Source organism: Monodelphis domestica, chromosome 4 (assembly GCF_027887165.1).
Source record: "Monodelphis domestica isolate mMonDom1 chromosome 4, mMonDom1.pri, whole genome shotgun sequence".
Lineage (NCBI taxonomy): Eukaryota > Metazoa > Chordata > Mammalia > Didelphimorphia > Didelphidae > Monodelphis > Monodelphis domestica.
This window is the reverse complement of record NC_077230.1, coordinates 287,606,408-287,630,378: the sequence shown is the minus strand read 5'-3', so window position 1 is coordinate 287,630,378 and position 23,971 is coordinate 287,606,408. Positions and strand designations below refer to the sequence as shown.

The 23,971-nt window shown below is 37.9% G+C and overlaps 1 long non-coding RNA gene across 1 annotated transcript in view; it reads right to left on the bottom strand.

The window, feature by feature from the left end:
- Nucleotides 1-1,401: 1,401 nt before the first annotated feature.
- The window catches only part of LOC103092861 (uncharacterized), a 47,734-nt gene continuing 25,164 nt past the window's right edge, over nt 1,402-23,971 (bottom strand). The window contains exons 3-4 of the long non-coding RNA XR_468074.3: nt 5,506-5,591; nt 1,402-2,032 (exon numbers count right to left, since the gene is read on the bottom strand). This is a non-coding gene — a long non-coding RNA (uncharacterized LOC103092861). The remainder of the gene's footprint in view (nt 2,033-5,505; nt 5,592-23,971) is intronic.

The following is a 23,971-nucleotide window of genomic DNA, read 5'->3' as shown; positions in this document are numbered from 1 at the left end:
CTGATGCTCTGTCCGCTGTGCCAGCTGACTGCCCTGTGGCTTCCTTGGCTTTCTTTCATTCTCAGCCAAAGCCACCTTCTATAAGAAGCCTTCCTTAGAACTTCCCCTCTGAGATTCTCTTCAGTGTCTTCCCTAAATCCTCTTTGTACAAAGTTGTCTGCTTGTGGTCTTCCCCATAAGACCGTGAGAGTGGGGATTATTTCTGTTTTTTAGCTGTTTTTTACCAGCCTGGCACACAGTACGCCCCCAGTAAATGCTCATTCCCTTGACTTCAGAGTGCCTAAGCTGGCATCAGGAAGGCTGGGTTAGAATAGGACCTTCTAGGCCAATCCTATCACTTCTGAGCCTTGTTTTTCTCATCTGCAAAATGGGGGTAATCATACCTATTGTTTATACCTTGAGGGATCATCAAAAGTATTAACGAGGCAATATACAGACAACACACAAACGCCACTTTGAAACTCTGAAAGTGTCATCTATTCTTTGCAGTTATTGCTCTCATCACTTGCTAAATTTGTAGTGAAGTCTAACTTGGATACCGTATCATGGGATGGAGGTGACCCTGGATTCTTGAAGGCCAAGACAGCCCTGTTCTAATTCTGGTGGGTTCTATCAATAGCAGCAGCAGACATTTATATAGGGTTTTAATGTTGGCAAAATGCAATACATTCATTAGCTCATTGTATCCTCACAACAACCTTGTGTGAGGTAGGTACTATTATTATCCCTATTTTACAGATTAAAAAACCCTGAGGCTCCCAGAGATGAAGGGATTTGCCCAGATCCCATAGAGAAGAAATATCTGAAGTGGGATTCTTTTTTTTTTTTTTTTATAAACCCTTACCTTCTGTCTTAGAATCAACATGATGTATGGGTTCCAAAGCAGAAGAGTAGTAAGGGCTAGGCAATAGGGGGACCATTGACTTGTCCAGGGTCACACAGCTAGGAAATTTCTGAGATCTGATTTGAATCCAGGACCTCCTCCCTCCAGGTTTAGCACTCTATCCACTGAGCCACCTACCTGCCCCACTGAGATGAGATTTTTACCCATGGCTTCCCAACCTCCAGGTTAGCATCATATCCCCTATGTCTAACCAATCTCCTACCATACTCTAAAAGAATTGCCTGTGGGTCTAGCATCTGTCATCAGAGGATCACCATAGCTAAAATCAGGGAGTTCAACGGCCTAATGTTGATGAATTTCAGGAGCTCCTGAAACCACCCCCTCAGGCCCAGAGCGGCTGCAATCTGGATGGGCTTAGGCCTTCACCCACACAGTGCGTGAAATATTGGTTCCTAGAATTTTAATATCAGTATGGAGCATCATGGGCACAAAGAAGATGAGGTCTTTGTCCATGAACTTTAATCAATCTAGTGAGGGAGACAAGATGAAACAGTGAGGAGATGGTGGAAGTCGGTGTATATTAAATGACAGAGTACAGAAAAGAAATGCTTTGGGAGTTTGTAGAAGGCGGAATCGCCGTGGGATAGAAGCCATTGGGGAGGCCTGTGGAGGAGAGGCTAGAATTTGAGCTGGGCCAACAGCCCTCCAAGAGCCATCCCATTGCCAGGCGGACAAAGGGACTTCCTGACTGCACGGGAAGCACACTTGTCCTTTGGGCATTCTGCTCTGCCCACCCCAACTCCCTGGAGTGTTTTTTCTCCCCCCCCCCACAGAAACACGGATCACCCATCAGTTGTTCCTTTCTTGCTCTTAATTAACGTTTTATTCCTTCCAGATGGTGAAGGGCTCTTAGCAAGACGAGAACTATCTCACTCCCATCTTCTTTGTGCTCCTGTGATAGAGGCAGAGTGGAGTTTGAGTCTCATTAAAATGGCATATTAGACAGAATGAGACAACGTCTGAGGCAGAGAGGGGCTGTGCTGTGTCATGAAGAGCCGTGCCGCTTGTTGGTGGTTCTGGAGTCAGACTGCTTATTAATGATAATACAGTACACTTTGGGTTGCTAGAGTTCCTTTTCCCCTAAAGAATTTGGCCTCATTCATCTTCACAGTGACCCTCTGAAATAATCTGGGTGCAAAGAAAATTATTCCCCTTTTTCCAAATGAACAAACAAAGGCCTAGAGAGATTAATGAACCTTCCCAGACCTCTATTCCCATAGACAATACTGCTTAGCAATTATCACTTTAAAATTTCAAAGTACCTTAAAAATATAGATTCTCTTATCATTAACAATGTGTTGGTTAGGAATTTAAGGTCAGTAAGTTAACAAGCATTTATTAAACTCCTACTATGTGCTAGGCACCATGCTAAGTTCTTGGGGTACAAAGAAAGGCAAAAGAAGTCCCTACTTTCAAGGAACTCACTGCCTAATAGGGCAGAAAATGTACAAATTATGTACAAATAACATATGTGGCATCTATATAGATATGCATATTTATATAGGTAAGATGGGCAGCTAGGTGGTGCAGTGGATAGAGGGGCAGGCATAGAGTCAGGAAGACCTGAGTTCAAATCCGTCCTCAGATACTAGCTGTGTGACACTTGGCAAGTCACCTCACCCTGTTTGCCTTATTTCCTCATCTGTAAAATGGGCTAGAGAAAGAATTAGCAAAGCTTCACAGTATCTCTGCCTAGAAACCTCCCAAAAAGAGTCATTAAGAGTCAGACAGGACTGGAAATGACTAAACAACAAAACATACAAAACTGATACAGAGGGAAGACATTGACATTAAGAAGGGGAATCATACAATTAAGTTTAGGGATGACTATATATCATAATTTACACATATAATTTTATACATCGTGCTTTACCCAAGGGCCAGATAAAATAAATTGGGAAAATAGTACCATCTCCACATCTTCCTTTGTCATCCCTTGATATTATAAATAGAAGATTCAGAATCTCAATCCTAGACAAAAACCTAATGAGACCAGTATAGAGTCAGTTCTCATCAATGGTCTTTACTCTTAACTATCTTATGAACTTAGACAATTTCCCTTCTTTTTTCTTAGGAAGACAGAAATACACCCCTAATCTAGAAATGCCCACTCTTCTCAGAAACAACAGGCTAGAGAATGTTTCACCATGTCATTCACAAATGGACTGGCCAGAGGAAAACACAACTTGTGTGAATACACAACTGGCTAGTAGCAAAAGTAAAGAAGTTGAATTCCCCAGTTTATAAATTCCTGTAGAGCCCTACTGGCTAAAAAAATCACAGAAGCCCTTAGCAAGAAGGAGAAAGGCAGGAATCATAAGATGGGATGACCAGCATTAGTGTCTCCTTGATGCTAGACTTACTGTCCATCCCATGAAAGGTGCCAGCTATTTTACCCATATAAATCACATCCCCCTGCCTCCCTTATCCCCTTAATTTCCCAGCAGTGACAACTGTCTCTAATGCTTGTGATTATATTGTGGGCATGGTTTCTTCCCAAGATCCATCTTCCCTCTGGGGAATGACATGCTGGCATTCCAGGGAAAGTTGTAAATCCATGCTTATGACAGAAATTTCCCAAGATCACATAAGAAATGTGACATTGTTCAGTCATTTCAGTTATGTCTAATTCTTGGTGATCCCATTTAGGGTTTTCTTGGCAAAGATACTAGAGTGGGTTGCCATTTCCTTCTTTGGCGCATTTTATAGATGAGGAAACTGAGGTAAACAGGATGAAGTGATTTGTCCAGGGACAACCAGGACAACTCAGAAAGTGTCTGAGGCTAGATTTGAATTCATGAAGAGGCATCTTCCTGGCTCCAAGTCTGGAACTTTAGTCACCACAATAATTAACTGCCCCTAAGAAATGTATTGGAAAACTAGAATTGAGAACTATCCACATCCAAGCTTTTGGTATAGCTTTATGGTGGTGAAGTGCTAGTCTCTATTTCATTTCTGCCTGCTGTCGCTACTTCACCGGACCCCAGACACACCATCCCTATTTTCCCTTCAGTCTAGAAGAGACAGAGATTGGGGCAGAAAGTCATACTCGAAATGGCCCACCTCTGTTCCTTGACTCAGGGCTCACCATTAGGGCAACTCTGCTCCAGCTGCTCACTCACAGTCCCACGGGGTGTGGATGCTTCATAAAACGTCTGTGAGGTTACTATTTTTGTTGAGATTTGGGTTGCTATAGAGTCATCTCAATATGAATATGCATCCAACTTTGCAATATTATTTCTGTCTTGGTTTATTTGTGCAAAGGAGGAGGAGAGGGGAAAGGAGTGGGCAGGTAGCTCATAGGGTTAGAGGGTGGAATAAGTGGAAAGGTGACGATTATGCCTGATGAGACCTACTATTTCTGGAGGTCCCTCCCTGCTGAGGATCTCCAAGACCTTGGCCAAAATCAAACATTCTTCCTCTTTGCCTCCCAACACCTCTAGGAAAATCAGTCAACCTTTATCTTTGAATGTATCAGAAAAGTGGAGAAAAAGACATCCTATTCCACTAGCTCTAGTCTAACCATTAAGAGCATCAGTAATGTAGTGTGGTATGATAAGATTGAGCCCTGGCCTGAGATTCAGAAAACCTAACTGAACTCAAATCCTAGTTTTGCTTTCTATTTGTTCTATGACCTTGAGCAAAACGTGCCTTAATATTTTTTATCTGTAAAATGAGGGGATTAAGACTTGCATTACCTAGGTAGCAAGTTTGAGATGATAAAAGCACTTTGTGAACTTTACAGCATTATAGAAATGTGAGAGATTATTATGAAACCCCACCCATATCAGAAGTGAATCATTTCAGGGCAGCTAGGGAGCATAGTGGACAGAGCATCAGACCTGGAGTCAGGAGGACCTGAGTTCAAGTCTGTTAGACACTTCCTATCTGTGTGACACTGGACAAGTCACTTCACCCCAATTGTCTAGCCCTTATTGCTCTTCTATCTTAAAATTGATACTAAAACAGGAAATTATTTTTAAGTGAATAGTCTTTCCCAGTGCCTGGTACTTGTAGGTATTTAACAAATGCTTATCAATTTGATATCATTAATCTAAAAAGGCTTCCCAAACATCATGGCCATATATTCTTATCATTGGGGGCATTGGGATATTTTGAGGAAAAATGTGTTTGAGACATAGGTAGAAAATTCCCAGAAGAAAGAAAGAAAGAAAGAAAGAAAGAAAGAAAGAAAGAAAGAAAGAAAGAAAGAAAGAAAGAAAGAAAGAAAGAAAGAAAGAAAGAAAGAAAGAAAGAAAGAAAGAAAGAAAGAAAGAAAGAAAGAAAGAAAGAAAGAAAGAAAGAAAGAAAGAAAGAAAGAAAGAAAGAAAGAAACAAGGAAACAAGGGAGGGAGGAAGGAAGGAAGGAAGGAAGGAAGGAAGGAAGGAAGGAAGGAAGGAAGGAAGGAAGGAGGGAGGGAGGGAAGGAAGGAAGGAAGGAAGGAAGGAAGGAAGGAAGGAAGGAAGGAAGGAAGGAAGAAAGGAAGGAAGGAGAGAGGGAAGGAAACAAGCATTCATTTAACACCAAAACACTTTACAAATATGATCTCGTTTGATCCTCACAACAGCCCTGGAAAGTAAGTGCTTGGTTATCATAATACCCAGGTATCAGGAATTCCAAATTGCATCTCTCCTTTTTGTAACTTTGCTTGATTGGTGCTTATCTCTTGGTGTGACCATTTTACAGCTGAGGAAACTGAAAAGCAGAAGTTAAATTACTTGTTCAGAGTCACATAGAGTGTCTGAGGTCAGATCTGAACTCAGATCTTCCTAATTTCAGGTCCAATGCTCTATCCCCTGCACCACCTAGAAGAGAGTTATGTCTTAGACTTGACACTGACTCTGATTTTCCACTTTCTTCTTTCTCAGTAATAGGCTTTCTTGGGAAAAGCTTGTTTGTGAGAGGTCCCTGCATAGTAAAATTTGTATCAGTTCATTAGGCAGAGGCTGGAATTATCATAAATATTTCCTAAATAAGTCCAGAAGACTAGAGGAACATGAAAAGTTTTCACCAACCTGCATCCCCTGCTCTCCACGTTGCTGCCTATTATTCTACCTATTCTGCTTTCTAAATTTAGGGTAAAGGAGATTGCCTGGGGGACATCAGGGGAGAGAAGGTATTAATGACCATTTGGAAGATGGGGCAGGAGCAGAGGTAAGCTGAGAGGTACAATATGGAGATCCTAATCAACTATGGTTATTTTTTTTTTCTTCGAAGTCAGAAGACATTCACCAACCACACAAAATTACAAAAAGGAGGGAGGCAAGTTGAAATTCCTGTTTCCTGGGAGTTATAGTAACCAAGGTAAGACTACCGCTGGGGGCAATTGCACATTTTCCAATCTGTGTGGAAACCTGTTCACTTTTCCATTTAGTGGTTAAGGTTGAGTGGGGAGGAGCAGCAGTGCCTTGAATCTCTGGAAACTCTTTTCAAAGAATTAACCCAAAGCTTAATTAGCAACAATTTCCAGCTTAATCAAAGCATAGATTTATTACTTATGGTCACAAGAGAGAGAGTTTTACATCACCAAAAGGAATACTGTGAAAGAGCTTTTCATCCAACAGAACAAGGCTAAATATCTTTATGTTCTTTAAACAAACAAACAAACAAAATCAAAGGAAAGTCTTAGACTAGATTGTGGAGGTATCTAGAGTTAGGAGATGAATGGATATATAAAAATTGGACAAGATTAAGGAAGTATTCACTTTATCATGAGCATGTTGCTTCCTCTGATTAAAACATAAGCTTCTTGAAGACAAGTTTTCATTTCATTTTTGTCTTTTTATTTCCAGGGCCTAGGATAATAACCAAAACATAATAGCTGATCAATAAATGCTTTCTAATAAATTAATTTCTTAATTCTTCTAGCTTAAAATGATCTAGCCTTTCTGGAATCTTTTCTAGTACTTTGTATCTCTCTTATGTGCCTATCATAGTATCTATTTTATTGAAGGTACTTATTTATAGCTCTTATTCCCCTATTTAAATTGAGCAGCAAATTGAGGTCAGGCTTCTATGTCTTATTTTATTTCATATCCACAATACTTAACCCTATGTCCAGTATATAGCAGGCTTTTTTTAAAGCAGGTTCTCAGTATAAGTGGGTTTCTTTATATTAAGGAATGAATGAATACAAGGTGTGTCAAATACCATGTGCAATTCATTTAGTGTAGCCTTCTTTTTCATGTATGACTCTCTACAATATATAACCACTTATTCTTCTTCATTTTTTTCTTAACTAAAAATGGTAGAGTGAATAGAGTCCTAAACAGAAAGACCTGGGTTCAAATCCCACCTTTTATATTTAGCTAGCTCTGTTTCCAGGAAGGAAGGAAGGAAGGGAGGAAAGGAGGAAGGAAGGAACGAACGAACGAACGAACGAACGAACGAACGAAAGCCATTTCCCATTTAGATATACTAAATGGTCCTCCTATGTCTTCTCTCCTTTCTATTTCTGGCTTCTCTCCTCTTCCCTTTCCATTATACATTTGGGTTGGCAGTGATCCATTTTCCCTCCTCCCCTCACCATTCTCTCCACTGTGCCAACTACAGTAGTTCAGTCATAAAAATCCAGCATCCACCCATCGATTTTGGAACCTTCCAGTGAATTAACCAGAACCTTTTCTGCAAGAGTCTTCAAGCTGTTCTGATAGCTGCTCTTCACTCCTCCTCCTCCTCCTGTCCTCTCCACATTGCTATTTATCGATCTGCTTTTGTGCCCCCTGAGTGATGGATCACCAGGTATCAAACCTCGAAGTGTTCATTTAACAGCGCTGAATAAAACATTACTCACAGATTAACTGAGCAGTTTTAAGTGAACAACCATTTTCATCTGTTTTAAATTTTCATGGGTACTTTTCTGAAGAACAAGTACATTGTTAATAATTGAGGGGAATGAGACCTTGTTAATCTCTTTGTATTTTAATAAGGTCCTACTGTGCCTGGGTCATTTATATTTAAAACGGTGGCATTTTTCTCCCTGAAGTTGTTTCTTTGGTGGTGCTGGGTGGGGGGGGGGAGAATTAATATTCTTGGTCAAACTCTAAAGAAATTGAAGATAGATGGGGGTGATGGAAAGAGCAGTAAGGTTCCAGGGCTTGGGGGAAGGTGGGAACTGAACCAAGAGGTTAGAAAAGGCTGGAAAAAAGTAGAGTAAGTGGATTAATTCCAAATAAAGGGGCAGAAGTAGAGCAGAAGGATGATCAGGGAAGCAGTGGGGGTTCCACACTTGGCAAAAAAAAAATGTAGATAGACAAGAAGGAGATAAGGAGGAAAAAATAAGAGAAGAAAAGACTATATATCACTTTGGATATCTGAGTAACAAGGGAAAATATCAGATGGAAAGGAAATGGAAAGGAATTTGAACACAAGACCTCCATTTAATACACATAAATCTTTCTCTCTTAAGTGTCTTCCTCCACAAGGTTATGAATGTACTCCCCTTGTTTCCTCATACCTAAAAATAAAGGGACAGGTTAGATGACCTTTCACGGGACTTCATAACTGAGTCTAGATCTAACTTCTCTCTTCCACTTCTTATTTTTTCCCTCCAGCTGATTCAGATTTGGGAATGCTCTGTGATACTATAGGACACAGAACCAATCCCTCAGTTCAGCAACCTGTCTAAAATACTTTCTCACCTACCCATAATCAGAGAATCTAAGACCACCCACACCTATCAAAAATAAGCACCTCCACCTGACTCTACCAGGTAATGAAGTAGCTCCCCAGATTGCAAGATGATGAGATAAAGTAATGCCACTGAGTCGGGGGAAAGAGAAAGAAGGAAAGAGAGATTGGTTTGGACGGCACAGCTTGGGCTTGGATTGAAAGCCATTCAAGTGAATGATTTCATGCAACAAGCTGTTAAAACACGCTGTGAGGGGAGCTTAAAACAGCTCCATGTGAAAGCCTTACTCCAATAGAAAAATCAACTTTTCATATTTATAGCCAGGAGAGCTGTAGCCCAACCTCAGAGACATGGTTTGGCTAACACTATCCTGGCTTGGGAATGGCAAGAAGATGGGCTAGGTGATGAAAGAGATTAAATATGTCAATATGCTATATGAGACCAGCTTAACCCAGGGCTGGAACAACGACAATGGAACAGACAGTGATAGAAAGGGAATCCTTAGACCCTACTGTAAAACCAAACTTATTTTTAGTATTTCCATTGTGCTTACTAAATATTTTATAACACTATCTGCCTTATGAGTAGATACTCACTTCTATAAAGTTATTGATACTGGAAACTAAAAGGAAGAGGGGAAGAATTGATTTCAGAAGGATAGATTTTTGGTTTGACCTGTCTTAGACTAAAGCAAAACATCAGACATCTTCAATTACAAGTTGGTCTCTATGACAAATGGCATTCCCTCATTAGAAAGTCTTGCCTTTTTTTCTGAAGTGGCTATTCCTAGACAAAAGGTAAATGAAATACTCCAGAGAATGAATGAGTGAAAGAGCATTTACTAAGTGCTTACTATGTGCCAAGCACTGTGCTTGAATTAGCCTTGGGAGACCCAAAACATTAAATTATTCATCTTAAAGTGAGCTAGTTTTCAAGCCTCTTAATCTCTATTGAACTTTAGTTTCCTTATCTGTATATAGGAAATAATTATAGTTATTATACTCCCCAATTCTCAGGATGGTGGTGAGGAAAGCATTTTATAAACAGTTAAGTGTTACATAATAGTGAGTTATCAAATTCTTTCCCAAATAACCACTAGCTAAGAGCACAGCACTGAAAAAATGAAAAATGAAATAGATAATAGTTGAAAGAAGGAAGGATGAAAAGATGTTGCTCCAGAAAAGGGCATGGTCCCAAAGGATGGGCTTGGGCTTGGCCCTTTGACCCAGGGATTGGCAGTTGAGCACTGAGCACCTGAAAAGTGTAGATACAGAGTGGAAGAAGAGTTCTGAAAGGAGAAGAATAAACAACAAAAATACACTTTGACTTGATACCTTTGAGTTGGCAATTCTGCCTACTCAAGACCAACCCTGTTTTAAGCTGGTGAAGAGGAAGACCATTATACTGACTTGATCCAGGAGCTGCCCATTCCCACTGAGGTTGCTGACTGCCATTCAGATTTATGTCAGACACAGGAGAGAGCTTCCTGACTTTAAGGACTGTGACAAATTGGATATCCAAGAGCTGATATACTATCTCCCTATCTGCATATGTCAAGAAAATGTTCATGGAATAGAGGAGTGATCCTACATAGATCAGACTAGAAGACCCCTTCCCCCTCTCGCCATCCTAACCCCAGCTCATCTTCATTCCTTAGATTCTAAGAAATATGTGTCCAGTAGTGTCTCAGTAAATGAAGAGCCTTCCTAACTCTTCCAGCTTTTCCCAACAGGTCAAACATTTGCTTATGAGTGAGCCCCATCTCCCAGTCACTAGCCCTCTTCCCATGCAAAGCTCAAACCCCAAAATTCACACCACTAGGGAGAGAATGGGCAGTTTTATCCAAACTGCACCAAGCTGCTTTTAGCTTCCTCCAAGCTGTATGATGAGGCTATCACAGAAGGGATAATTCCAGGACAAGCTGTGGGTCCAGCAGCTTGGCTAGGCTCACTAAGAGCACCTGCCAACTGGCTTTGTTCATACTGCCTTTCTGTCAGCTCAGCAAAAATCCTCAGTTTCCTTAGAATAATAGAATATCAGTATCCAAAAAATCATAAGAAGTCACTTATGCCAACTCAAACCTGCACAAGAATTCTTCCTATAACACCCTTGACTCTTGATTATCTACTTACTTCTTGAAGCCCTCCAATGATAAGGAACTGCTCACATTTCAATTTTTTTTAACATTTGCCTTCTGTCTTAAAACTGAAAGAAGGCAAAAGAAAAAAAGAAGTAAAAGCTAAGCAATTGGAGTTAAGGGACTTTCTTGCCTAGGGTCACATAACTAGGAAGTGCTGAGGTCGTATTTGAACCCAGGACCACCCATCTCCAAGCCTGGTGCTCTATCCAATGAGTCACTTAGCTGCCCCCAAAACTCTGGACCTTTCAAGACAGTTCATTCCACTTTGGGCAGCTCACATTTCCATATCCTGTTCAGACTTGCTTTTGTATGTTTAGTCCATTGCTCCTAATATGGCCTTCTAAGACTGAGCAAAACAAGTATTATTCCATATTAATGTCATTCAAATACTGGAAGATAACTCTCAAGCTCCTACCACTAAGTCTCCTGTTTTCCTAGTTCAACATTTTCTTCTCCTTTAACCAATTCTTACCTTTTTGCCATCATCTTTAGGCTCCTTGAAACACAATGAAATTTCTAATGTATTTTCTAAAACTTGACAATCAGCCCCAAGTATAATGTTCTATCTAAATGTAGTCTGATCAGGAAGGAGTACACTTCCCTTATCCTGAACTACCTTTTTAAGTTGCCATAGCATTTTTGACTGCCATATCACAGCATGAATTTTCATTGAGCTTGTGGTCTCCTGAAACTCCCAGCCCATTTTCACCCAAATTGTTATCTAGTAATTTCTCTTGTATTCTATTCAATTCAATAAATATTAATCAAACCATCTTGTACAAAAAAATATATAAATAGCAGTTCTTTTTGTAGTGGCCAAGAACTAGAAATTGAGAGGATGTTCATCAATTAGAAAATGACTAAACAAGTTATGGTATATGGTTATAATGGAATATTATTATACCATAAAAATGATGAATAAAATGAACACAAAAAAACTAGAAAGACATAGGAATTGAAACAAAGTGAAGTAGGCAGAACCAGAAGAACATTGCACATAGTAACAGCAATTACGTATGATGATCAACTGTGAATGACAACTCTTATCAGCAATTCGAGGATCCAGGATGACTCTGAGGTACTCACAACAAAAAAAGGCTATATTCACTATATTCACTGCTATAGAATGAATTGATGGAGTCTGAATGCAGATTGAAACATGCCATTGCTTTATTTCCTCCATGAATTTTTCTCTAGTGTAAGTGATAAATGTCTTCTTTGACAACATGATGAACATAGAAATAAATATTATGTGATAACACATGTACATATATCATATTACCTGCCATATTGGGTGGGGGGGTAAGTATAGGAGGGAAGGAGAGAATATGGATCACAAAATGTCAGAAAATGATTATTAAAAATTGTATTAATTTATAATCTGGAAAAAATATGTTTTAAAAATAAACATTGATCAAATATCTACTATGTACTGGACACTTTGTTACAAATAAGAAAAAGGAAGACAAGGAACTTGAAATCTAATAGAGAAATATAACATACACATTCCTTTATACTGTGCTTGTGTATATAATTTTAAACCCAAGATTTTACATTTGTATCTATTAAATTCAATCTTATTAGATTTGTCTTCCTGTTTAAGTCTGCCAAGATATTTTTAGATTTGGATTCTATTATCCAACATAAGAGCTATCAAACTGTGACACACACATGTAATTGTTTATTGTTAACTCTATGAGAAATGATTAACATTGAGAATAAAGAAGACTTCACATGAACTGATGCAAAGTAAACAGTACCAGAAAACCAATACACACCACTAATGCAATGCAAATGGAAAGAATAAGAGCAAAAGAAAATTGAAACTAAAGGTTTTTAAATTATGAAGAAGAAATATGATAATATGCTATCCTTTTTGTAAAAGTGATAGACTGGGTGTAGAACAATGACTGTCATATCAAACTTGGTCAATGGGAGGCTTAGTTTTGCCAAATTCCTTTTCTCCATCTTTCTTTTTCCTTCTTTGTTATAAAGAATTACTCAATAGGAAGAAGAGGGAAGAAAAACGTCAAGATTGGAAAGTAATATAAAAAAATAAAACAAATAATTTTTCAAAAGTAAGCTCTCGCTCTCTCTCCCTCCCTCCCTCCCTTCCTCCACTCTCTCTCCTAACCCCATGTTATTCAAAAACTTGAAAAACATGCCATCTATAACTCCATTCAAATTATGCATAAATTAATATTCTGAAAATTCAAGGACAGATCCTTAGGACTCTCCACCAGAGACCTTCCTCCAGGATGATAACAATTTTTAAATCATTTCTCTTAGAGTTAACTTCCCAAAGTATATAACTCTATGGTCATTAGAGCCATATTTCTTCATTTTGTCCAGAATCATCGAGTGAGATTTTATCAAATGCTTTCTTGAAACCTAGATATACTGCATCTATGTCATTCTCCAAACCTATGAGTCTAATACCTGTCAAAGGAAGAAATGAAGTTAGTCTGGCATGACAAGCTCTTGATGAGTCCATTCTAGTAAAGTGATCAATACTTTCCTTTTTAAGGGTTCAGAAACCATCCCATTAATAATGTTCTAGAATTATGTCAGTCATGCTCTTACTTTTTTATAGTTTGAAGAATTTATCTTTGCCATCTCCAGTTTCACGGTACTTCTCTTGCTCTCCATTATTTTTTCAAAGACTGCTTTTAGCAGGTCAGCAATAATATCCACTAGTTTTTTCAGTATGCTGAAATATTGTCTGGGACTGATGAATTGAATTGATTAAGGAACACTAAGTACCCTTTGACTATCACCTTACTTAATATGAGTTTCAATTCTCTGTTAAGCATCTTTGCTCTAGACTTTCCAGTTTAAAGATTATTCTCCTTTCCAGAGAAAGCTAACAAAAAGTAAGATTTGAGTAGTTCTTCCTTGTCTCTGTCATCCACTAACATCATCCTATCCACTTCAAACTGTGATTTTAACCTTTGTCTCTTGAAAAATCTTTTATTTATTGGCTTAGGCATTTATTAGCTAGGACTTTTATTGCCAGCCTCAGCTTCTTCTGTACTTCATCAGTTCTAACATTCTTCCACAAGACCATGTCACATTTTGCACTCATTCTAAAATATCTACCCTTGCTTCCATCTTTGACATATCTTTTTTAAAAAGTCAAATTTTGTCAGTGGTTTCCTACATGTTCTTGTGTTTCTTAAGAAAGCTTCCCATCACTGCAATCCAACCTTTTTGGAGAGCAATTTGGAACTATGCCCAAAGGGCTATAAAACAATGCATAGCCTTTAATCCAGTACTGCTCCTAATAGGTCTGTCTCCAAAAGAAATTTAAAAAGGGGGTAGGGAAGAACTACTTATACAAAAATATCTATAGCTGCTTTTTTTGTGGTGGAATTGGAAATTTAAGGAATTTCCATCAACTGGGGAATGGCTGAACAAATTGTGTCATATAATGGTGATAGATTATTATTGTGTTTAAGGAATGATGAACAGAATGATTTTAGAAAGAGCTGGGGGGATTTCCGGGTAAACATGGTGGCAACTAGATACGAATTGCTTCCTCTCCCCCGAACCGAACGAAATAGACTACCTCAAAAGAACATAAAAATCATCTTTAGAAGATCAGAGGGACTCCCCAGCAGCCCACAGCAGAGAAAGTACGTGGGGTTTGAACACTTCCACACTATAAAAGGGAAAGAAAGCTCGCTGCCAAGCATGAGCTGAGCTGAGCTGCCCTCCCCCACCCCGGAGTAGAAACCAGCACACTCACCGGAGACAGCGAGTGAGTGAGGAACATCTCTGCAGTGAGTGGGGAGCACTCCAGGGTCCTTGGGATCTAAAGAGAACTCCCAGAGAACTACCCCTCAGAGCAGTTTCACTGGAGAGCTCTCAGAATGGGGGGAGGGGCTCCTGCAAACTGCGAACTCTGTGGAGGCTCTATAAACGGCCTGCGGCAAAATCTCCTCCACTCCTCACTGTAGTGGGGGGTGGGAGCACGCCAGGGTCCCTGGGAACTGACAAGGACTACCAGGGAACTACCCCGCTAAGGGGTTTTGCAGGGGAAGCCTATGCGCATGGGAGAGAAGAGACGACTGACTGCATGGGTGGGCACACTAACAAACTTCAGAGGCTGGGAAGAATCAGCCTGAGGCAAAAACATCAAAATCCGGCCATTTCACTCAGATTTCTTACTAAAAAGGAAAGGGAAAACCACCAAAGGGATGGCTCAGAGTGCCCAAGATCAACCCTCCAAGAAGAAAGGGAAAAAAGTGATTATTAAAAACTTTTATGGAGGGAAAACCCAGGTTACAGACAAAAAAGAGGATGAAATGCAAACAAAATCAAAACATGCCCTCCAAAATGGAAACTATCCACAAGCTCTGGAAGAACTTAAAATGGAGCTTATCCAAAAGATGAAAACCTTCTGACAAGAAAAATGGAAACAAATTCAAAAAGAAGACTTCAGCCTGACAGACAAAATCTCACAATTGGAGAAAGAGCTGGAAGCCTCTAACAGAAGCGCAGAACAAACTGAAAAGCAAAACCAGTCCTTAAAGACCAGAATTAAGCAACTGGAAGACAGTGATCTTTCAAAACAGCAAGAATTAATAAAGCAAAGTCAAAAAATTAATGAAATAGAAGAAAACATAAAATATCTCACTGACAAAGTGACAGACCATGAAAAGAGAGGAAGGAGAGACAACTTGAGAATCATTGGTCTACCTGAAAAAAAACAGAGATTAACAAAAACCTTGATGCCATACTATAAGAAATCGTTGAAGAGAATTGCCCTGACGTTCTCAAACAAGAGAGCAAAATAGAAATCGAAAGAGTTCATAGAACATCCTCCTCCCAAAAGATAACCCCCAGGAATGTAATCACCAAATTCAAGAGCTTACAAACTAAGGAGAAAATATTACAAGAAGCTAGGAAGAGAAACTTCAGATACAGAGGCGCGTCAATAATGAACACACATGACCTAGCAGTGAACATGCTAAGAGACCATAAAGCCTGGAACACGATATACAGAAAAGCAAGAGAACTGGGTCTTCAACCAAGAATCAACTACCCATCAAAATTGACTATATACTTCCAGGGGAAAGTATGGTCATTCGACAAAATAGAAGATTTCCAAATATTCATAAAGAAAAGACCAGAACTCAGTGGAAAGTTTGACATCCAAACACAAAGAGCAAGAGAAACATGAAAAGGTAAATATGAAAGAAAGGGAAAAGGAGAAAAGTACTTTATTTTTTCTTTTATTCAAACTCTCTTCTATAAGGGCCACAATTAGATCAAATTATATATACTAACATATGAGAGAAATGTTATGTGCGACTTTCAAAAATTGTATGCATTAATACAGTAATCAGAAGAATCACTCATAGGGAAATATTGGGGCATTAACATGATTTGGAGGGGAGGGAGAACAAAAAAGAAAGAAAAAGGAAGGGAGGAATCAATGAAGGTACTACGATATACTTGAAGAAATAGAAATAAATTAAATACAACAATCTTTGTCACACAAAGATATACACGGGAAGGGGAGGGGAAGAATTCTCTTATAAGAAGGAGAGGAAAAGAGAGCCAATTGATAATACTAAAATCTTACTCTCAGTGAAACCAACTCTGAGAGGGAAGAGCATCTAGATCCATTGGGATCTTGAATTCTATCTTATCCAACAGGGTAAGGGAGAAGGGAAAACCGAGGGGGAAGGGAACATAAAAAGGGAGGAAAGGAGAGGAGGGAGGGGAAGGGAACAAAAAGGGAAGGGCTAGAAAGGGAAGCATAACAAGGGAGGGGACTAGGGGGACTGATTTAAAATAAACCACAGGTTTAAAAGGTAATAGCAAAAGAAGAAAGGTCAGAATTAGGGGAGGATATCAAAATGCTGGGGAACTCACAAATGACAATCATAACATTGAACATGAATGGGATGAACTCACCCATAAAATGTAGACGAATAGCAGAGTGGATTAGAATCCAAAACCCTACCATATGTTGTCTTCAGGAAACACACATGAGGCGGGTAGAAACTCACAAGGTCAGAATTAAAGGTTGGAGTAAGACCCATTGGGCCTCAATTGACAGAAAGAAGGCAGGAGTGGTAATCATGATATCTGATAAAGCCAAAGCAAAAATAGACCTGATTAAAAGGAATAGGGAAGGTAAATACATCCTGATAAAAGGGGGTATAGACAACAAGGAAATATCACTAATCAACATGTATGCACCAAATGGTATAGTACCCAAATTTCTAATGGAGAAACTAGGAGAATTGAAGGAGGAAATAGATAATAAAACTATACTAGTGGGAGATCTGAACCAACCACTATCAAATTTAGATAAATCAAATAAAAAAAATAAAAAAGAGGTAAAAGGAATCTTAGAAAAAATAGAGTTGATAGATATATGGAGAAAAATAAATAAGGATAAAAAGGAATATGCCTTCTTTTCAGCAGCACATGGCACATTCACAAAGATTGACCATACACTAGGTCATAAAAACATGGCATACAAATGTAGAAAAGCAGAAATAATTAATGCAACCTTTTCAGATCATAAGGCAATAAAAATAATGATAGTAAGGATACATGGAGAGCAAAATCAAAAATCAATTGGAAATTAAATATGATACTCCAAAATCGGTTAGAGAACAAATCATAGAAACAATTAATAATTTCATTGAAGAAAATGACAATGGTGAGACATCCTTTTAAACCTTATGGGATGCAGCCAAAGCAGTACTCAGAGGGAAATTCATATCCCTGAGTGCATATATTAACAAATTAGGGAGGGGAGAGATCAATGAATTGGACATGCAAATCAAAAAACTTGAAAGTGGACAAATTAAAACCCCCCAGAGGAAAACCAAATTAGAAATCCTAAAAATTAAGGGAGAAATTAATAAAATTGAAAGTGATAGAACTATTGAATTAATAAATAAGACAAGAAGCTGGTACTTTGAAAAAATAAACAAAATAGACAAGGTACTGGTCAATCTAATTTTAAAAAGGAGGGAAGAAAAGCAAACTAACAATATCACAGATGAAAAGGGAGACCTTACCTCTAATGAAGAGGAAATTAAAGCAATAATTAAAAACTACTTTGCCCAATTACATGGCAATAAATATGCCAATCTAGGTGATATGGATGAATATTTACAAAAATATAAATTGCCTAGACTAACAGAAGAAGAAATAAAATTCTTAAATAATCCCATATCAGAAAAAGAAATCCAACAGGCCATCAAAAAACTCCGTAAGAAAAAATCCCCAGGGCCTGATGGATTCACTAGTGAATTTTATCAAACATTCAAAGAACAACTAACCCCAATACTATACAAACTATTTGACATAATAAGCAAAGAGGGAGTGCTACCAAACTCCTTTTATGACACAAATATGGTACTGATTCCAAAGCCAGTTAGATCAAAAATGGAGAAAGAAAACTACAGACCAATCTCCCTAATGAACATAGATGCAAAAATCATAAACAGGATGCTAGCAAAAAGACTTCAGCAAGTGATCAGGAGGGTCATTCACTATGATCAAGTAGGATTTATACCAGGAATGCAGGGCTGGTTCAACATTAGGAAAACCATCCACATAATTGACCACATCAACAAGCAAACCAACAAAAATCACATGATTATTTCAATAGATGCAGAAAAAGCCTTTGATAAAATACAACACCCATTCCTATTAAAACACTAGAAAGTATAGGAATAGAAGGGTCTTTCCTAAAAATTATAAACAGTATATATCTAAAACCATCAGCAAACATCATCTGCAATGGGGATAAACTAGATGTATTCCCAATAAGATCAGGAGTGAAACAGAGATGCCCATTATCATCCCTATTATTTAACATTGTACTAGAAACACTAACAGTAGTAATTAGAGAAGAAAAATAAATTGAAGGCACTAAAATAGGCAATGAGGAGACCAAGTTATCACTCTCTGCAGATGATATTATAGTCTACTTAAAGAATCCTAGAGAATCAACAAGCTAATCGAAATAATCAACTTTAGCAAAGTTGCAGGATGCAAAATAAACCCATATAAGTCATCAGCATTCCTATATATTTCCAACACATCTCAGCAGCAAGAATTAGAAAGAAAAATCCCATTCAAAATTACCTTAGACAAAATAAAATACTTAGGAATCTATCTCCCTAGATAAACACAGGAACTATATGAACACAACTACAAAACACTCTCCACACAATTAAAACTAGACTTGAGCAATTGGAAAAACATTAACTGTTCATAGGTAGGACAAGCCAATATAATTTAAATGAACATCCTACCCAAACTGATCTATCTATTTAGTTCCATACCCATTGAACTTCCAAAATTGTTTTTACTGAATTAGAAAAAAAAAAACATTAAAAAGTTCATTTGGAAGGATAAAGGATCAATGATATCCAGGGAAATAATGAAAAAAATACAAAGGAAGGTGGCCTTGCAGACCCAGATCTCAAACTATACTATAAAGCAGTGGTCATCAAAACAATTTGGTGCTGGCTAAGAGACAGAAAGGAGGATCAGTGGAATAGACTTAGGGTAAGTGACCTTAGCAAGATAGTCTATTACAAACCCAAAGACCCCAGCTTTGGGGACAAAAATCCACTATTTGACAAAAACTGCTGGGAAAATTGGAAAATAGTGTAGGAGAGATTAGCTCAGGATCAACACCTCATACCCTACACCAAGATAAACTCAGAATGGGTGAATGACCTGGACATAAAGAAGAAAACTATAAGTAAATTAGGTGAAAACAGAATAGTATACATGTCAGACCTTTGGGAAGTGAAAGATTTTAAAACCAAGCAAGACATAAAAAGAGTCACAAAATGTAAAATAAATAATTTTATTACATCAAATTAAAAAGGTTTTGTACAAACAAAACCAATGTAACCAAAATTAGAAGGAAAGCAACAAATTGGGAAACAATCTTCATTGCAAAAACCTCTGACAAAGGCCTAATTACTCAAATTTATGAAGAGCTAAATCAATTGTACAAAAAATCAAGCCATTCTCCAATTGATAAATGGGTAAGGGACATGAATAGGAAATTTTCAGTTAAAGAAATCAAAACTATTAATAAGCACATGAAAAAGTGCTCTGAATCTCTTATAATCAGAGAAATGCAAATTGAAACAACTCTGAGTTATCACCTCACACCTAGCAGATTAACTAACATGACAGCAAAGGAAAGTAATGAATGCTGGAGGGGATGTGGCAAAGTAGGGACATTAATGCATTGCTGGTGGAGTTGTGAATTGATCCAACTATTCTGGAGGGCAATTTGGAACTATGCCCAAAGGGCAATAAAAGACTGTCTGCCCTTTGATCCAGCCATAGCACTGCTGGGTTTGTACCCCAAAGAGACAATAAGTAAAAAGACTTGTACAAAAATATTCATAGCTGCGCTCTTTGTGGTGGCCAAAAATTGGAAAATGAGGGGATGCTCTTCAATTGGGGAATGGCTGAACAAATTATGGTATATGTTGGTGATGGAATACTATTGTGCTCAAAGGAATAATAAAGTGGAGGAATTCCATGGAGACTAGAACGACCTCCAGGAAGTGATGCAGAGTAAGAGGAGAAGAACCAGGAAAACATTGTACACAGAGACTGATACACTGTGGTACAATTGAACGTAATGGACTTCTCCATTAGTCTCAATGCAATGTCCCTGAACAACCTGCAGGGACCAAGGAGAAAAAAACACTACCCACAAGCAGAGGACAAACGGTGGGAGTAAAAACACTGAGGAAGGACAACAGCTTGACTACAGGGGTGGAGAGGATATGATCGAGGAGAGACTCTGAATGAATACCCTACTATGGAAACCAATAGCATGGAAATGGGCTCGGGTTGAGGGTGCATGTGACACCCAGAGGAATCACACAATGCCAGTGGGAAGGGTGGGGGGAGGGAGGAGGGGAAAAAAAGGTGATCTTTGTTTCTAATGAATAACATTTGAAAATGACAAAATAAAATAATGTTAAAAAAAAGAAAAGAAAGAAGTGGAAAGAACTTCATGGACTGATGGAGAGTGAAATAAGCAGAACCAGGAAAACATTGTTAACAACAATATTGTGGAATGATAAACTGTGATAGAATTAGCTACTCTGGGCAATGCAAAGATGGAGGACAATTCTGAGGCACTTAGAACAAAGAATGCTTTCTACCTCCAGAGAAACAACTCTGAGAGTCAGAATGCAGATGAAAGCATACATCTTTTCAATTGTTTATTTGGGTTTGTGTTTTGGGATTTTGGTTTTATAAGATTACCCAATACAAAAATGAGCAACCTGGGGAAAAGTTAATTAAATTTTTTTAAAAAGAAAACTTCCCATCTTTTTTTTTTCTTTTCAGCATTATAACCTCTGGATATGGTATTTAACTTCTCCTAGACTCAGTTTCATCATCTGTAAAATGGGAATAAAAATAGCACCCACCTCACTAAATTGTTGTGGTGATCAAAGAAAATAACATAAAGTGTTTTGCAAACTTAAAATGCTGGCAACTTTTGTTGTCCAACTCTTCATGTCCTCATTTTGGAGTTTTCTTAGCAAAGATTCTAAAGTGGTTTGCCATTTCCTTCTCTAGCTCATTTTACAGATGAGTAATTTAAGCCAACAGGGTTAAGTGACTTGTTCAGAATCACACAGCTAAGTAAATGTCTGAATCAATATTTGAACTCATGAAGATGAGTCTTCCAAATTCCAAGCTCAGAGCTGTATCTGTTAGGCCACACCCTATTTGGTTTCCCTTATAGAATTCTCAGCCATGGTACATTACCTATTTTTTTTTTCCAAAATCTGTACAGGAAAAATCTCAGTTCCAGACCAAGACCAGCTTTCACTTCATCTGTCACAAATCTTATGATGTCATGGTCACTTACTCTCAAGTTTCCTATCCTTTTGACTTCAGCAAAATGTGCCTCTTGATTCATCAGAATGAGATCCAAAATGTCAGTTAACTATATGTGTTTTTCTGCCCTTTTAAAAATGTAATTAACACTAAGTCATGCCAAGAATTTATCAGATGCACTGACACTAGGAGAAAAAGGGGGTAACAGAAGATGTTCAGATAACTGAAGTCCCCTATCATGTTTCTTTGCCACTTTATAATCTGCCTTCAACATCCATTTCCTCGATATTACCTTGATGGGTGATGTCAATATACAACACCACAATATTCTTTCTGTGTCTTCCTTCCCAATCCAAGTAAAATGTAAGCTCCTCAAGGGATAGTACTATTATTTTTATCTTTGTGTCTTGAGCACCTAGTATAGTGACTTTTGCATGGTTTGTTGAATTAGAATAGATCCTTAGTCAAATGCAGTGGAAAGAATACTGAATTTGAAGACCAAAGACTTGGGTTTAAATCTTGGATCTGCCACTCACTACCTGGGTGACCATGGCCAATTTCTTTAATCTCTCTGGGCTTCACTTTCTTAATCTGTAAAAGAAGAGAGTTGGACTAGACATCTCAAGTCCCATCCAACAACAAATCTATGGTTCAAATAGTTTTAACCATGTTTCTCTTTCTAGTTTATGAATATCCTCCTATGAGTATATCTTACTACATAATGCAACTCTAAGGTCCATTATATCTAGTTTGTTCCTTTTGAATAAGTCATGCCCCTCCATTGACAAAACCAATTATAATATGCCACAGTCTCATGATACCAACTATAGATTATGATCAAACAATAATGATCATATTAATATTATTATAAATTTATTATATTATATATAACATTATAAACTGGTTAAAATTTTATAGAAATGTTATTGGAGCAGACTTCTCTTCACCAATAGTGAAATCTAACAATAGAGGGATGCCACTCAATGTCAAATGTAACCAAAAATGCTTCATCTCCAGAAAAAGCCTATAAAACTAAAAAAGTGGAATCCAAAGCCCCACCATTGGCAATATTCACATAAAACTAAAAGGGTGTCAATGAAAAAAAATGTCAAGTGGCTTTCAGGCAGATTTTTTGGAATGCTGTCTGACCATAATTCAGAATCAAATCATTGCTCTAAGAAATTATAGGTACATTATCCTGGATGAACTTGGACTACTCAATTTATGACCAATACCAGTGACTAGCCAACTGCTACCATCAGAAAAGGCAATCCAGACTTGCCAGAATAGCAAGGTACTCCAAGGGAAAAACTAGAAGCAACATATACCAGGTTAGTCAAACCACTGCCATCACCTCAACCACCATGACCATCACTTCCCCCTAACACTCTAATGGAGACAGTCCAGGATCCTGAAGTCCAAAAGTCCTAGGAATAGCAGCATTCTCAAGATTTTCAGTCCTGTTTCCAGGCAGACCCTATAGCCACCATCCAGCTCCTTGAGGGCAGGGGCTGTCTTTTGCTTCTTTTTGTAACCTCAGTGCTTAGCACAGTACCTGGGATGGAATAGGCATTTAATAAATACTTATTACCTGACTCAAAATATTTCTTTGCAAAGAGTAATCACTTAAATATTTTTTCATTCTTTCATACATTCATCAATGCAAATTATTCAAGAAAATAACAGAAAGGGAGAGCTAGTGGCTTATTGGATTGAGAGCCAGACCTATGGATGGGAGGTCTTAGGATCAAATCTGACCTCATATACTTCCTAGCTGTGTGACCCTGGGCAAGTCACTTAATCCCCATTGCCCTTACTGCTCTTCTGACTTAGAACCAATACATAGTATTGATTACAAGACAAAAGGTAAGGATTTTTTTTTAAAGAAAGAAAATAACAGAAAGAAGTTATACAATACCTCACCACATTTTTCTAAAACTTTAGCATCTACATGATCTTGTGACTAGAATTATATATCAGAAGCTCACAATCTTTCATAAATGAATAGATCATAAATCTCCATACTGTAAATGTAGACCTTAGAATATTATTGGGAATTCAAAAAATAAGATATATTTTGAACCAGGACATTATGATTATTGTCCACAACTACTCAGATATAGTATTTATTCACACAAATTTAATAATATTTTGATAGATAGCATCATACCAAATACTAATAATTACTATTATATGAAATTAAAAAGTTATAGAAACAGTGCAAGAGATCAAAACCTTGGGGGAAGAGGAGGAAGTATCTATCATTCAGTTTGCTACCATTACTTCCTAATAATGCTTTCATTACCTTTATAGTTTTAATCTCAACACTTTTATCCAATTATTTAAAAATGGTTATTTTATCCATCTATGCAATAGAATATAGAATATTAAATACAAAATAATAACAGAAGGATAGGTACATATCCATTT